The sequence below is a fragment of the Triticum aestivum genome, chromosome 2B (assembly GCF_018294505.1).
Source record: "Triticum aestivum cultivar Chinese Spring chromosome 2B, IWGSC CS RefSeq v2.1, whole genome shotgun sequence".
In the NCBI taxonomy this organism is placed as follows: domain Eukaryota; kingdom Viridiplantae; phylum Streptophyta; class Magnoliopsida; order Poales; family Poaceae; genus Triticum; species Triticum aestivum.
Window position 1 is genome coordinate 54,552,934 of NC_057798.1, and position 16,862 is coordinate 54,569,795.

Sequence of the window (16,862 nt, forward strand, 5' to 3'; positions counted from 1 at the left end):
ATTCCTGCCTAACGCTTGTAGAGATCAAACATATTCTGTGTGTCTCACCAGTCACCAGATATAATATTTGCGGAAGGCAATGCTGATTTAACCATGTGTGTGGTTCATTTTCTCATATCGTGATGTTCTCAGTTCATCACAGAATCATTTTTTATCGAAATATCATATGTTTAAGATATCTGATGTATGTTCATCACAGGATCATTATTTATCAAATTATCATATGACCGACCATAAAGGATAACCAGGCTAGAAAATACACACACACAAAAAAAAACATACTAAGCTGCTATAACCCACATCGATTGCTCAGAACATATGAGCTGAACATAAGAATCCTACCAAGACCTCCTCTTACTTGGGGTGAAGATTAACATAATCATGGGGACCATATACCTCAAATAATTCAGCTAAAATGCTATTCTTCCTTCTCGGGTTGCATCCCATGTCCTGACATAGTTGATCATTATACCAGATGTGAAGAAGCCCAATACAGGACCTCCGGAAGTAGACACGAGAATAGCGCTTCATGAACTTCTCCCACTCAAGGATATCACCCTGCATCGCTTTAACACTTGGTGATCTGAATCCACTATCAATGAAATGCGCCAGCCATTTGGCCCGAATTTCTGCAGTGTACAGATTCGCTAGACTCTCTGAATAACCGAGGACCGCGAGTTGTGGAATCTTAGGATGTATGCACTCCCTGAATATAAAATATGAAGAGTATATTCAATAACCTAATCTTGATTGAAAATAAGGAACACATGTAAACAAAAGTCAGGTAGTAATAGTGAAGTAACCTGTAGAGAGGTATAGTCGAGGATATTGGCCCAACTGCAATACTCTGAAAGTATTCTGAAGTAAACATGTTCGTGATCTTCTGGTCTCCCTTGAATCCCGTTCCGAAGATCACTATATCGCTCTTTATCGGCGAAGATTCACCTTCAACAACTACACCTTCCTTGCAGAAGCTAAAGGTCTTGGACTTTTTCAGAATAATGCTGCCTTCGTCTAGTCTCTTGTAGTGGTCCTTTGTTGTAATGGCAATCAAGCATGTCACTAGTGCCTCAAAGAAGCTATGCTCAGGTACCATGCCATGCTTCTTCATGGGGATGGAGTAGTAGCTCTCAGCAAACTTTGAGAACAACCACCTCTATTCATATACAAACAAGAACTAAGCGTGTGTCAATTTAGTTTGAAACCTAAGTGTAAATGGCATCAATACAAAATAACATGCTGATTTTCAGTACCAGGGGAGTCAAGATGATGGCTAAGAGGCATAGTAGGAAGCCCTCACCAGGCTTGTGGATAAGTAATTCAGAGAAGCGATTTAGATATAAGTTTGCTATAGGGAAACCCCACGCATAGTAGCTTGGTATGATCCAATGCTTTGTTCGGACAACCATTGTACATGGATGTTCAGTACCTGCAGGGGATCGGTAAATTTTATATCTAAGTTCTTATCAAGAATAATTGTTAGATTTCAAACAATGTAATCATGACAGGCAATGCATATAGTTTCGTAGAATGACTATAAACAACCCTTTGTTTTGTCATGCAAACAAAAATTATGATGACATAGTTACTTCTGCGATAAAAGAGAAAATAAATTTTAGTTGTAGGATTGTGTACCATTTACGTCTGCACATTCGGCAGCTACGTCGAGAGCTGATTTCAAGTAGCCAATGACAGTCACACGCTTGCCCTTTAACATTTCGGTAGCTTTCTTGGTGCCCATTTTGGCGTAATCCATGGTGTGAATCACCTGCCCATCAAATGCTTCTGGACCTTTGCCTGGAGGGAAAGTGGGTATGTTGGGCACACCACTAAACCGCCCAATGCAAAGAACCACAAAGTCTGCCACGTGTGTCTGTAGACAGGAAAAATATAATGCATTTAATATCTCATTAGCTTCACTGATTGAAAAGAGACATTACAGGCTAGGCGTTAGAAAATGGAAGCAAAGTGGTTTTCACTTTCAGGTTTGGAAATATTTCAGCAACAATTTCAGCGATTTCGGTCAAAGGGCTGAAACAGTTGAATTCAACCAAAATTTTAAAATTATTGAAAATAGTTAAAAAGATGCTTGAATTGCTGTGTAGCACTGAAATTGCTGAATATTTTGTCCAAAAGCTAAATATTTCAGTGTCTACTGAAATTCAATGAATTTCATCTAAATCTCACTGAAAATGAAAACAATACAAACACGGTCGACGGAGGCATGGATTAGCTTCATCTATGAAAACTCCTAGTTCGCCGACCAATCAATATATGTACCTCGATGTTGCCCTCGGCGTCGGCCACAGTGAGACGCCACTCACCGTCGGAGAACCAAACGCCTCGCCGCACCCGGCCCACTCCTCCCACTCCACCACCTTCTCCTCGCCGACGCCGACATACTCCATCCCGACCACCCGGTGCCCGAACCTGACGCAGTCGAGCACGCCGAAGTGGCGGGTGTAGGCGTCGAGGTAGTCGGCGACCTGTCGATGGTCCGGGAAGACCTCTCTCACGGACTCCGGCCACGGGAAGTCGGAGAACTGGTACATGGGCCGCTCTGACTGCAGCGACGTGCAGTCCGGGGCGCGCGCCCACACGCCGCCCAGGAGCTTGTCCGCCTCGAAGATGGCCGGACGGCAGCCGCGCTCCAGCAGGTGCTTGCACGCCGTCAGCCCGCTCACGCCGGCTCCGACGATGGCCACCCTCTTCTTCTCCATCCCGGCTACTAGTTTACGAGTATGAACGTGTGTGTTCGATGGTGATCATATAGGTGGCAAGAGAGCAGTTTTGCACGACGTGCTTTGTTGAAATTCTTGGATTTGGATAACATACTTAAAGCACGGCGCCATTCGATCTGACGTGTTATTTTTGTTATCATTCGTCCGGAGTCCACACTTAGTCTTTGCTGAGCAAATATGACATCAATTGTCCAGCCACACAATGATAGGCCTTGTCGCTGAGCAAATCGCGGCACGTGTATACGTTGCATGTGTTGCATGTAGCACGTACAAGGCCACGCACACGTATGTAGACGGGTACGATATGTGGCGCACTCGAGATATTATCCATCGTCAGTGCTCCACAGTGCAGATGGAGCTATAAACAAAAGGTTCGAGAAGTTTCGGAAACTCTTTAGATCACAAATTAGCACAACAAGATGCATCTGGCGCACCATAAGTTTATAAACCCAAATTTAATCGACCCTTATAGAAACGAAAACGATTTGGTTTACTACTTCAATAAATATTGATTTGGTTACGTAAGGTTAGTCTTACTCGATTTTCAACCATTTGTGAATTGTTTTAGATTTCAGATTTTATCGATGGCTCAGTAATCAAACCTAAAGAGGTGGGAGCGTGGGAGGAGTACTCTACTTCTATGTCTTAGACATGCCCAAGTACAATGAGAAAAGAGAAAATGTTGCTCATTGAGGCTCGATGAGTGAAAGACTTTTGCTCATTCAGCCTGTGCTATGTGCAATTCCAACTCATGTGATTCTAGTGCCCGGTCTTCCACCGAAACCGCGGCGGCAATGAACAAAATTATACGGTGTTTCCTTTGGTGCGGCCAAGCGGAGGCCAATGGTGAAAATAGTGCAGTTGCTTGGGAGACAGCATGTACACCCAAGTGGTCAGGTGGCTTGGGGATCATGAACGTGCACTGGCTAAACATTGCCATGCAGGCTTGATGGGGCCATGGTCCCGTAGATCTGATGAGTCAAGGCCGTGGACAGAATTCGAGCTCAGGGAGCCGGATGAATCGATGACATTATTCAAGGCGGCGACAAGAGTTCACATAGGTCATATTATGCTATTCTGGAAGGATCATTGGATTGATAGCCTGAGAATTGAGGAGCTGGCACCGCAATTGTATGCCAGAATTCCACAACAGGTGCGATCGACACGAATTGTTTGCACTGCTCTAACGGATGGAGCTTGGGCAAGGGACATGGATCCCAATCTGGACTTGAGCACGTTGGTGGAATACTTGGCACTATGGAAAAGAATTTCCAACGTGTACCTACTTATTGGGGTTGCCGATACTATTCGTTGGTCTTAGGAGCAGGATGGCGATTTCTCGGCACGCACACACTGCTAAACTTGCGGGATGGGAGGTGGTGCTCACTCTGGAGTTCACGTAGAAATTGAAGGCCCCGTTGCAGAGCCGATTCTTTGCTTGGCTAGCCCTAGATAACAAATGTTGATAGACTGGCAAGACGGGGCGTACTGCACCATGATGCATGCCCGTTTTGTGATCAGCATGGTGAAACCATCAACCACATCGTACTTGGTTATGTATTTACGAGAACGGTGGGGACTGTGGTGTGCACCGCCTTGGGCAAGCAAGAGTGGGTACCTACGGCGTATGAGGTGCTAGGGACATGGTCTGCAAGCAAGGATGGAGAGGGCCACCCACGGAAGGAAACCCATACCATCACTATTCTAGGTTTGTCGGAGCCGTCGAAACATTGAAATGCAATTGTCTTTGAGAGTGTTACACCACCCCGAGATTTGTAGTACAAGTGTACAACAGATTGGGAATGAAGCCACACTTGAAAGCAGGGAGGGTTATTGAGGGGAGCTCTCAACCTTCTTTGGGGCGATGTCGAGGTGGATAAAGAGCGAGTAGTAGTTGTTAATTCTTTTTTTTGCGGAAGTAGTTGTTAATTCTAGGATCCTGTAGAGTGGACAGAGTGTTTCAGTTACATGTGACACTCTCAGATAGATGTGTTTTTTTACCCTCTCTTCTACTCCCTCCGTTCCAAATTACTTGTCTTCGATTTGTCTAGATACGGATGTATCTAGCACTAAAATAAGTCTAGATACATCCGTATCTAGACAAATCTAAGACAAGTAATTCAGAACGGAGGGAGTATAATATATGATATGCACGCTTGTGCGTGCTTGAGAGAAAAAAAGAAAGAGAAAATTTCTTGTGCTCCGCTAGCATCATGCATACTAGCGATTAAGACTAGGCTATGGGATGATAGGTGGAATAATAGGTGGCCGATGGAGGTGGAACATATCCTATACCCCCAACTATCGAGTACTATCTGGTCACCTGTATTATTTGGGGGATTTAATGGCCAATAATAACTATCAACACTAAACCTTACTTTAGCCAATCTCTACCTAATAATAAAGCAAATTGGGTTTCCGTCGTCCGTCATGCACTTTTGCAGAAAACCCCCTGCATTTTTCATGAATTAACCCGCAGTACACACTTAAGTCATAACCGAACCGTTATTTTACATTTTTACGGAACCCCCTGACGTATTAGATAATTCACCCGCCGATCATATATAAGTCAAACAAATGTTTTTCTAAATTATTCATATCTTTTAAACCGTAACTCCGATTTTAACATGTTATATATGAAAATTGATTAGAAAAATGTGTAGAATATGAATATGATGTTATTTTGTTTGTTAAATATTTTTTAAATATTATTTTGGAAGATATTTAAGTCAAACAAATATTTTTCTTAATTATCCATATCTATTAAACCGTAACTCCGATTTTAACATGTTATATATGAAATTTGAATAGAAAAATATGTAGAATTTGAATATGATGTTATTTTGACCTATTAAATATTTTGAAATATTATTTTAAAAGCGAACTTGTAACCTATAGGGCACGTCCGTTTTTCTTTCGTACCACGACGATCTGGATTGCAAATAAACAACCACTAAAATCATAAAGAGACGAAAGAAAACATCGATTAACCACACATGAGCACCTCTGAAAAAACTGGCAGGGGAAAAACAACATTCAAACACACTTTGGTTTGTGTGAACACTGAGGCCACTGAGGGTGAGAAGGAGGATAAGCGGCAACATAAAAATGATGCCTCGCTAAAATAAAGTGCATGAATATATTATGGTTATTGGGTTAAGAGTGTGTGTTATTTTTTTTCTCCCGTTGCAACGCACGGGCTCTTTTGCTAGTCATGTCATAAATTTCAGAACCAAACTAAATATGTAACTCCAGAAACAAAGCGACTAATTATGTGTTGATAGTGTTAATGGGCCAAATTCATAGCCCAACTAGGCTACAATGTTATCCTATACTAGATGATACACTATGCATTGGTTGTAATATATATTTAATCAGATTTAGTTGTATGAAATAATAATTTGGATTACAAATATAAGGACTAAAAAATGCATGTGATTATTAATATAATTATAAAATACCCCCACTGTAAAAAAAAATAAGACATTTTAGAGACGAGTCTCTAAAACGTTTTATATTAGAATTAAAAGATTTTAAATATTTCATGCATGGTTGCATGATGAGATTGGACTTATCCAATGTATGGTTGCACGATGAGATGGCATTGTTGCACATTGAGATAAATATGTTAGCAGGGATCACCTACTTAGTTATACTAGATGATACCCCGCATGTTGTTGCATCCGCGGATAATTTACAATATATTTCAATGAGATTTGGTTCTATGAAATATGAATATCTGGAATAGAAATATGAGAACTAAAATTGAATATACATATAAATTATTGTGTTTGATTATTTTATAGTTTTAGAATATTTATTAAATATAAATAGCGTAATAGAATGGAAGTTCTAATGCATGTTTGGATGTTGAAGTGTGATTTTCCTATGCATGGTTGTATGTTGAGGTAGACATATTTTCATGTATGTTACATGATGAGATGTCATGCTTGGATGCTACGAGAATGGGCTGGTGGGGGTTAGGTATTTAGATGCATGAATTGTTTTATTCCTATGCATGTTATGATAGACCTATTCCCATGCATGTTACATGATGAGGTGACATGTTTGCATGCTGAGAGAAATGGGTTAGTTGTGGCTAGTTAATTAGATATAGAAGATGATATTTTCAAATAAAAAACAATATTTGGCTTCTCTACCCTAAATTTGCATGTTCAAAGTATTATCTGATAGTTGAATAACAATGTCTATCATTGCACGCCTGGTGAAAGATATTTGGAATTTCCCGGCTTGTTGTACTTGTCACAACACTCCTTGTTGAATGTCCACCGGGATGAGTTGTTGTAGGCAGACAAAATCCATTTAGTGCCTCCTTTCAAGAGAGACATGGTGCCATCTATTGTAGGTGTGGTGTATTGAATGGAATTGATGGTATTATGATTAATATTATGTATATAAGGCTGATGCTTTTTTTAAAGGAATACAAAACAAAATTACTGCATGAGGAAAGCATTTAGGTTTGCAGGTATCATTCCACATACACACTTTTTGGTGTTTTGACCCTTGATAAGACCTTACATGTATTTACGTTTTACCTAAAAAATAGCATGGTTACTACTGTGAAAAGATTGTTCTAGTGGTTGTGTTCATGCAGTTATGTCATCATTAGTGTTTGCCCAAACCAGGCTCCAGCTTCAAAATTTGCCAAAAAAATGGCTTAAGTTTCAACCTCTATCTATCTACGTAGCAAGAAGATTACCCACCTGATTTTTTCTTTGGGTTAAGGTTATATTTACATAGTAATATGTTATATCCTTTGACACTCCAACATTTCATTCCTAAAAGAACTAAATATAAGGTTCTATTTTTTATAAGATACTGCAAGTGACATGTGAAGGTTCAACCTTAGATGATATAATAGGACACATGTTGAACACTACAAAAACCATACTGGCAAATGAATGTCTGCCCACCGTCCCACTCTTTGACCCAAATTGATGTTTTTAAGTACCAAAATCTTTTGTTACAACAATTGAGAGAAGTGACGCCATCGTAAACCTATATTAGCCAGCTTAAAGTTGGAGGTTTTCCCTTACTTTGTCCATGTCAATAAAAAATCAAAATACCTTGACATTTTCAGAACAGGTCAGAGTCAAATAGCAATGATTCAAATCACTTCTTTTTACATTACGCGTAGAAGGTAGGTAAGAGTTATCCATTTTTTAGATAGGGGTAACATTCACTCCACCTGCCTCCATACACACCAAGCCACCAACATATGCATGACGCAACTATATAAATTGCGAAGATTATGTACATGCTAGTATTGGAAAAGCTAGAAAAAATATCACGGGGTTTCCGTTTCAAGTGAAGCAGAGCTTGGAATTTAGTTGAATTTGATGAACACTGCTAGATCATATTTGCTTCCTATGTCAAAGTCATCCCCTAATTATTGTCCCCACATTTTTTTATAGCTAGCCTTCTACAGGCTTGGGAAGCAACAGGGATCGAAGTCACACATGGCTTTGTAGTCGTTCTGCACATTCAACCACACATCTTTTGACAAACTTCAAATCATCAACATTTTGTAGACTGCATCAACGAAGGCCCCTCTACAGAAATAAAACATGGGCACCAGAACAAAAGGGTAAATTGCACTGACATTCATAGAACTTGTCGCATGTTGCACCCTAGCCACCCTTGAATAGTGCTCACTAGTCCAAGGTCAAAAAGAGTACATGTCGGACCATAAATTGCTGATAAGCATGTACCTCCACAAAAAGAAGTTGCCACAGTCTCAACATATTGTTCCCGTGCTCACTCCACGGTGTTCAATGAAATAAATATCGTCAAATTGTGTCTCGACATGTCACACATGTCGCACGGTGTTCAAGGCCAACGTTCACTTGGACACATATCAGTTTGCATCAAACTGAAATCTTGCAAGCTTATTTTACATAATCAAATTTTCACAAGATGAACACAAATGTTGTGGATTACCACAACTTGGTCGTACAAATTTATTGTGTCTGCAAACAAAATTGTGAAAAAAGATGTTTTCCTGCCAATAATATAGCACATGTCTAAACTCACACACACAACCACTTTTTTCTCTCTGCGCAGGTTTGTGCTACCATCAGAAGTAACACATACACTGAAGTTACAATATTGGCCAATAAACATGCATTGCCTCCCTCACTGATTCAGTGATTCTAAGCGATAGTTCTAATTAACAAAATATTTCACTATATAAATTTTCAGAGAAATGATATTGACATTACGCAACACTGAGAACCTCAATAAAATTGATGGACGCTGAAGTAGATAGGGAGTGAGAGGATAGTTTTTCAGCAGGAGATGAAAGAGGCACACTTCTGGTCACTGGGTGCATGGTTGCATATAGGATGTAACCCTAGAAATTCATAGATTCGTCGTGCTAGTTACAAAGAACAATTAATAGATGACAATCGTAGTTGAGCAAAGTTGAGCGAAGAAAAAACTAAGAAACAAACTCCCATTGCTTTGAACTGATACTCACAAGTACCAAATTCATTGATTACAACTTTTCAAAGAAATGATATGCCATCATGCATCGGTGAGAGATATCTTAAGGATACACAATGTAGGTAAGAGGTAACTGGAGTGTTTTCAGATTTTGAAAAGATCACACTCCCATCCTTCGCATGCACAGATAAATGCATGTTAGCTCTATAATTTGTAGTGTACATGCTAGTGCCGGAAAATCTAGAGCAACTATCAAGGGCTTTACGTTCCGAGTGATGCATGGTTTGAAATTAAAACAAACTTTCATGAACTTAGCTAGATCATATTTGGTTTCCATATGCTCGCCCTAATTTTCATCTCTTTATATATTTTGGAGCTAGTTTTCTAGGCTTGAGAGGCAACGGAGAATTGACACAAGCAATTCTTGATACATAATCTGTTCTGCATAGTTAACCATTTGGTGCCCTTGTTAGCGCTTGAACTTCCAAACAGTATGTCGGTGAATTAATTTATTACATGAATCTTGGAAGTAGAAGTAGATGGAACGGCAAGATGTCCTTGTGTTGAGATGAAGGGGGTTTTGAGGGTGCATTAGTGCACGCAAGCTATATACATATATAAGGAGCTGCAGAATATCCAGCATTTCCTGGCCTATCATTCAGACCAAGCCATTTGTTTGTGAGCAAATACTTTCGGGGTGACTCATGTACTTGTGCGGCACACAATCCATGCTGAAAGTCAGGCATGGGCAGTAAGCAGTTGGTAAGTTGTTGCTGGTAAATGGAAAGCCAGTCAATGTCACCTTTAAACAAGAGAGTTTTTGCGGTACCCTGAAGTGAATATAGACCATCCATTTGTTGAGATCCAATGGATTAGGCTAACTGACACTCCAATCTATTAACATTGAGCAGGTGGTAAGTTGTTGCTGGTAAATGGAAAGCCAATCAATGTCACCTTTAAACAAGAGAGTTTTTGCGGTACCCTGAAGTGAATATAGACCATCCATTTGTTGAGATCCATTGGATTAGGCTAACTGAGACTCCAATCTATTAACATTGAGTACTGTTACAAAAGCTTAGGGAGTACCTAGTTTGTAGGGGTAGAAACATACCTTAGAAGTCTCGGGTTAAGTCTATTTGCTGGTGGCAATCACCGGCGGCAGGCAAGCCGGTTGACAGGTTGGATCGCTACATCTTATGCTCATCAGCAGAAGTGATGGGGTCAGAGGCGGCGGAGCGGAACTGCGCAGTGCAGGCACTTGATCTCATTGCTTTTGCGCGCCCTCCACTTCCACGGACGGCCAGTTACCTTTCATGCACCTCCGTTCTAGTGTTTCATGAACAAGCGAGCCAGTTTGTTTGACGGGATTGGAATATGATCTCGACATACAACCATGCGAGGGTGCGTTAAGACATGCATCAAAGGCGGGCGGGTCGCGGAGCATGTGCCTGTGATCGATAATGACAAGAAGATTGTATCGGGAGGAACATGCGGAGCCCTAGTTCGCCGAAGGGGTTAGGGTGTGTACAGTACTGAATTACCCTTTTAGTTTGCCTGGGAAAAGTCTAAACTAACCTACTAAATGAATGGTGTTATTTGGTTGGTACTCTATCTCCTGTATATATGGAGTATAAGCGCACCGTAAAAGTACACTTAAATAAAGGCATAGTGAAAAATACACTTTTTGTGGTATAATGAATGTAATAAGACTGAAGTAGTGTAAGAAGTGAATATAAAAGATTTAAAATTCAGTGAGTGCGAAACAAATAGATTCACTGAAACATTAGAGATGAGACTTTTTGTATGAAACTAGAAAATCAGTGTTACAATTTAAAATAGATTTCATATATTATTGTTTTACTAGAAAAGCAGTGTTGTTACTCCTAGGATAAAATGATGTTGTGGTGCCTGTGTTTATGTAGTTATGTCATCATTAGCAGACATGTGTTTCAATTTCTAGCAAAGACAAATAAATCTTTGAAGCTCCCTCTATCGATATAGCTAGAAGAATGTGGACCCGAATTTTTATTTGGGTAAGCTATATTGACACACTAATAAATAAATATAAGTTTATGCACTTTGTAAAGATACTACTAGTTATATGGAAGCCTCAACCCTTAGCAGGATGAACTAGGATATATGTACACCGACCAATGAAGGCCTGCCCACCACCTCAGTTGTTGATTCAAATTGATATTTCCAAGTACCAAAATCTTCGATTACAACATTTCAGTGAAATGAAACATTATCATTCATCAATGAGAGCCAGCTTAAAGTTGCAAGTACGTAAGATATATAAGTAGCAAGCAACCATTGAGATAGTGGCAACAATCACTACGCCCGCCTCTGTACGCACCAACACATGCAAGATACAGCTCTATAAATTGCAGAGGACGTGCTAGTATATGAAACCTAGAGAAACTATCACCATCTTTTTGTTTGTAGTGATGCATGGATTGGAATTTAGCTGAACATCATGAACGTTGCTAGATCATATTTGCTTCCTATGCTAGCTCTGTCATCCCCTAATTTTAAGCTCCACAGTATGCTAGAGTTAACTAGCTATAGGTTTTGTCGGAACAAAAAAGGCAGCTATAGGTTTGGGATGCAACAGGGATCTAAGGCGCACAATGCTTTTGACACATGCAACTGAACATGTTTTTGTGGCTTACTAATGAAGAACAAAGGGAAAATTGTGCTGGATCATAGAATGTGTGAGTATTTGCACGTTAGTACACTTCAGAAATGGTTGATAGTTATAGGTCAAAAGGAGTCATTCTAGGACCAGAACTTACTGACAGGGTTGTACCCTGGACCTTTACAGAAGGGCCCCAAAATTTATTGTAGTCTCAACAAATTGTTCACCTGATCACTTGCAAGGTGTATAATGAAATACTCTCTCCGCATTCTGGGTCTGCATGTTGCATATATAGGTGGAGATTTACATCTGATGTTTACATTATGATACTAGGACACAAATGAGTTTGCGTAGAGACTAAAATCTCATAAGCTTATTTTATAGTGTGGCCTTTTCACAAGTTTTTTTTCTTTTTTGAAAAGGAGTTTTTTTTCTTTTTCGAAAAGGAGGATAACCCACGACCTCTGCATCAAAACGATCAATGCATGTGGCCATATATTGTTAAGAAAGAAAAATCCAGCAGCCGAACATCCTTGACCTGGAAATAAAGCGGAAATCAAAGCCTGAGGCCATATACCTCGCGACAGTAACTCTCCCTAATATCCACTAACCCTATGTTACAAGACACACCAGAAACAAAAAATACACAACTCTTAGGCTACACCTTCAAGAAGGAATCGCCGCACGTGCGCCGATGATGGCAAGTCCACCACAAGGTTGACCTCCAGATTCTCACCCCAAAGGTAAGCTTCAATCCACCACCTTCAGCAAGGACACGGTGCAGGCGCGCGTCGACATAGGCTGATTAGAGATCTTGTGTTTCCACCGGAGTGCATAAACTCATTTTTGAAAGCCATCTACAATCCGCCCTCATCCGTCTACCGACACCACGATAGTGGAATACTTGTGGAGAAGACAACGGAAGACAAAGACGTCGCATACCGCCTGCTCATGCTACTGTCGCACCACCTTCGATCCAACAGAAACAGGCTAAACATGACACCTCTATCAGAGCCACCGTGCATCACTTGCTGGTATCAGGCATGACTTGATGTATTCATATAAGATGTATTGCATAGCATCCACCGGTGCCTTCACCTACCGAAAGAGGCACATGTGTCACCTACCGAGCCATATCGAACCCGATATGTTGATCGAGGGGACGTCCCATACCACCACTGATACGTCTCCGTCATATCTACAATTTTTGATTGTTTAATGCCAATATTCTACAACTTTCATATACTTCTGACAACTTTTTATACTATTTTGGGACTAACATATTGATCCAGTGCCCAGTGCCACTTCCTGTTTGTTGCATGTTTTTTGTTTCGCAGAAAATTCATATCAAACGGAGTTCAAACGGGATAAAAACATACGGAGATTTTTTTGGAATATATGTGAATTTTGGTAAGTGGAATCAACGCAAGGCGCACTACAAGAAATATGTCAACTTGTGACCACCACTATTGGTCACTGAATGGTCATAGTTTTTTATTTGCGACCTTTTTGTGACCAAAACCAGAAGGTCAAAAGCTGGCCGTCGTAAACTGACATTTTTGACCTTTTCTGTGAGAAGGCCGTAGACATTTACGACCAAAATAAGCCTACTGTCTTGTTTTGGTCACTGGCAACCTCACCAGGCCACGTAGTCATCCAGCGTGGCAAGCTGATGTGGCACAAGATTCAGCCCGGTCCAATTCGGTGTTTATATGGGCCGAGCCCATTAATTCGGCCTTTTTAATATTTATTTTTCCTATTAATTTTTGCTAGCTACATGGGCCTAGCCCAGCAATTCAGCGTTTTTTCTTGGCCATTGCCTTTTATAGTACATTTTTTTCAGCCTCAACCCTTTTATAGTCCATTTCTGTTTTGGGCCTCGGCCTTTTTACATTCCATCTACTTTTTGGGCCTTGGCCTTTTCGTTTGTCACACTGGTCATCTTTATATTTCTCACACTTTCACAATAAACAAATGAAAAATATTTCAAATGTGGCAAGAGAACATATGAAATTATAAAATGATACCAATATTAGCACCAAATATGCTGACTACTGTACAAATACAAAATTACAGTATTTACAATAGTGTTCATACAACCAGATATGCTGGCTACTGTATAACATAACTAGCACTACATTATTACTCGCTACTCTTTACTTTGTCCGGCTTCAAGCTTCTTCAAATTTCTTCAGCCCAGAGCTCATGTAAAGAGAGGTAACACCACACTTTTAGAGCTAGATCAAGGCACAAAATGTTTATTTGGTTGGGTCATGCTGCAACAATCACATAGAAGCATAATTATAAGCACAAATACACCAATCATCTCAGTTCAAGCAAATCATCTATAGTAGCAAAGCATGAAAAAGGAAGCAGCACATGGTAGTAATGTTTACAACAACTCAGTTGATGACTTCAAATAGGAATAATGTATACAAGTATAATATAGAAATATGAGAAACTATCACAGTACAAAAATGGTATCACGGATATATATATAGCTAACTCAATAACAGACTGAAATGTTTTACTCAATGTATGGAACTCAAAGAACTTTTCTGGTTAGTCACCAGCATCGTGCATTTTAACTTCAATAACTGCAGAAATTAGATAGTATATGAAGGCAATATTCTAAAGATATATCCCTCTCAAACATACAGAGTACAACTGAAGCAAATGCAGCTGCTCTTGCTGATATATCTCACTAGACATGGTCTTGCTAACTTACTATGTTAACACAGACTAATCCAAGTGAACCAGCTAATTCTAGTTCGTCCACTGACCACACAACGAATGAATGCATCAAGGTTTGAAGACAGTACTACGTACATCCTACAACACCGAATCAGCACAACAAAACCGAAGACCATGCAACCAATGAGCTGCAGGTGCGGCACTGAATTAGGAGCAGAAGAAACCGAGCTTTGCGCCAGATGCAGCTAGCAAGCATAAAGAAAGGGGCGAACATGGAAAGCAAGATACCTTGATCTGGTACAGCTTGAGTCATGCCAACTAGCATTCGTTACTTTGCCGGGTGCCTAGCATCCTCAATGATGGGGATGACATTGGTCCTCTTCTTGGCCATGTTGACAAGATACCTACCACTCCGGTGAGAGAACTCAACGGCATACACCAACCCAGTCTGCAAAGTGACAAGACTTCGTTAAGACAACTCACATTAAGTAGCATTCACTTGAAATACACAAAGGAAATAGCGACGAGATCTCACCGGTCCAACAATGTCAGACACATGAGACATGGTTGTTCCAAAGGCAGCTCCGAGGTACAGCACACGTGTTCCAGGAGCCTGAACCAAGAACCACAAAGTCAGCTACTACAACAATGGTTCCAGTCTGAATTACATCCTTGACAAAACAAGGTATTCAAACAATCCAGAATGCAAGCAGAGGCACAAAAAGGACTTACAACCCAGATGTTGTCCACACCACCGAGCACAGTAGCAGCCAGCTTGGATCTGAAGGGGTTCCACACCCTATACTCAACCTTGGATGCGTCCTCGTTCTGTACAATTAACAAAACAGCAATAAACATCAGTCTACTGCATGTGTAGAACAGTCACGAACATCAATTCAAATCAGCACCAATAAGTGCATCTCTCAGCCAGGACGGGTGCATCATAAGTTTACAAGGAAATAACTTATAATGAAAACATCTTTGCTTAATCCCCCTGGATGGATAGGAATAATGCAACCAAGGCCTAAGTACCTAACTACTAGTATCTACTAACGATAGATACAGATAGCAAGATATATGCATACCGCATACCAGATACAACATATAATGATCAGTGTGTAGTGTATATATTCTGGTGAGTGTGTAGTGTGTAGTGTATATATTCTGGTGAGCCAGTATTGATCCAGTATGAAAGATCTAACATAGAACAATCATTTTTTCCCTCTATGGAAATACAATGGTAGCATCCAGAGGCAAATACAATACTTAGTGATTAATTACTACTGTGCATGAAAACATGAATGTACACGAGACTTTGCAAACTGGATAGACTTTGCCAACCATAACAGAGAACTAAATCTTGTTTAAATTGTCCCGCAGAAGTTCATAGAAAATTTGGATGACTATTTGGCAAAAAAAATCAAAAGGGGCTGCTCATCTTGGCAGAGGAATTCATGGCCAATGACTGGGAGGAGGGGAGGGGGCACGAACGAGGGTCCTTCACCTGATTGGGTCGTCGGCCGGAGTGGGGCGCGCGTTCGCCGGAGTGGTGCCCTGGTCGGACCGATCAAGAGCTGCTGCGAGGGAGGACCCGCTCCCTAGGAGTCGCGTCAGAGGATGGAGAAGCGGCGGAAGATGGTCTCCTACCCGCCGTCCAATGTGGCCGGAGCTAGCCGCGATGAGGAGCCAGAGACCGGCGGCGGCCTCTCCTTCAACTGCGCCTAGACCTCGTACACCTTGGCCAGCCTGTCCTTCAATTGCGCCTGCGTACAAGCACACGAGCGCTTCAGAATCACTGACGAAATTCAATAGAGCCAAGGAACGAGAGGAAGGGGGCGAGATCTCGAACCTTGGAGACCTTGGCGGACTCACCGGGCCGCCGCTCATCGCCGCCCCGGCCGCAGCCGTCATCCCCGCTACGCCTCCTCCTCCTCCTCCTCCTCCTCCTCCTCCTCAGATCGTCCGCATCAAGCAGATCTAGCCCCGCGCAGCCGTGGTGCGCGCCAGCGATCTGGCGTGCGGTGGAAGAGCATGAACTGCTTGCAGGCGAGCAGGCGGTTGGTCATGCATGAACTTGCGGGTGCGCAAGGGAGCGGGAGCGGCATCCGCGATGGGGAAAAGGGAGCGGGAGCGGCTAGGGGCGACGCCTCTCTCTCTCTCCGGTGAGGGAGGCGGACGGTGGTCGATCTAAATTGGGTTAGGCGGGCGGACGGTGGTTGATCTGAATCGGGGGAGAGGATGAGAGGGCATCAATGGGAGTTAGGGTAGGAAGAGATGGTGAGGTGAGGGAGGGATGAGGTCGGCGGTGGTGGGTGAGGAGGATG

General features: G+C 41.5%; 2 pseudogenes; both read right to left on the reverse strand.

The window, feature by feature from the left end:
- Window positions 1–200: 200 nt before the first annotated feature.
- Window positions 201–2,778, reverse strand: LOC123040371 (probable flavin-containing monooxygenase 1; annotated as a pseudogene).
- Window positions 2,779–14,406: 11,628 nt separating this feature from the next.
- Window positions 14,407–16,449, reverse strand: LOC123038939 (rRNA 2'-O-methyltransferase fibrillarin 1-like; annotated as a pseudogene).
- Between the last annotated feature and the right edge of the window lie 413 nt (window positions 16,450–16,862).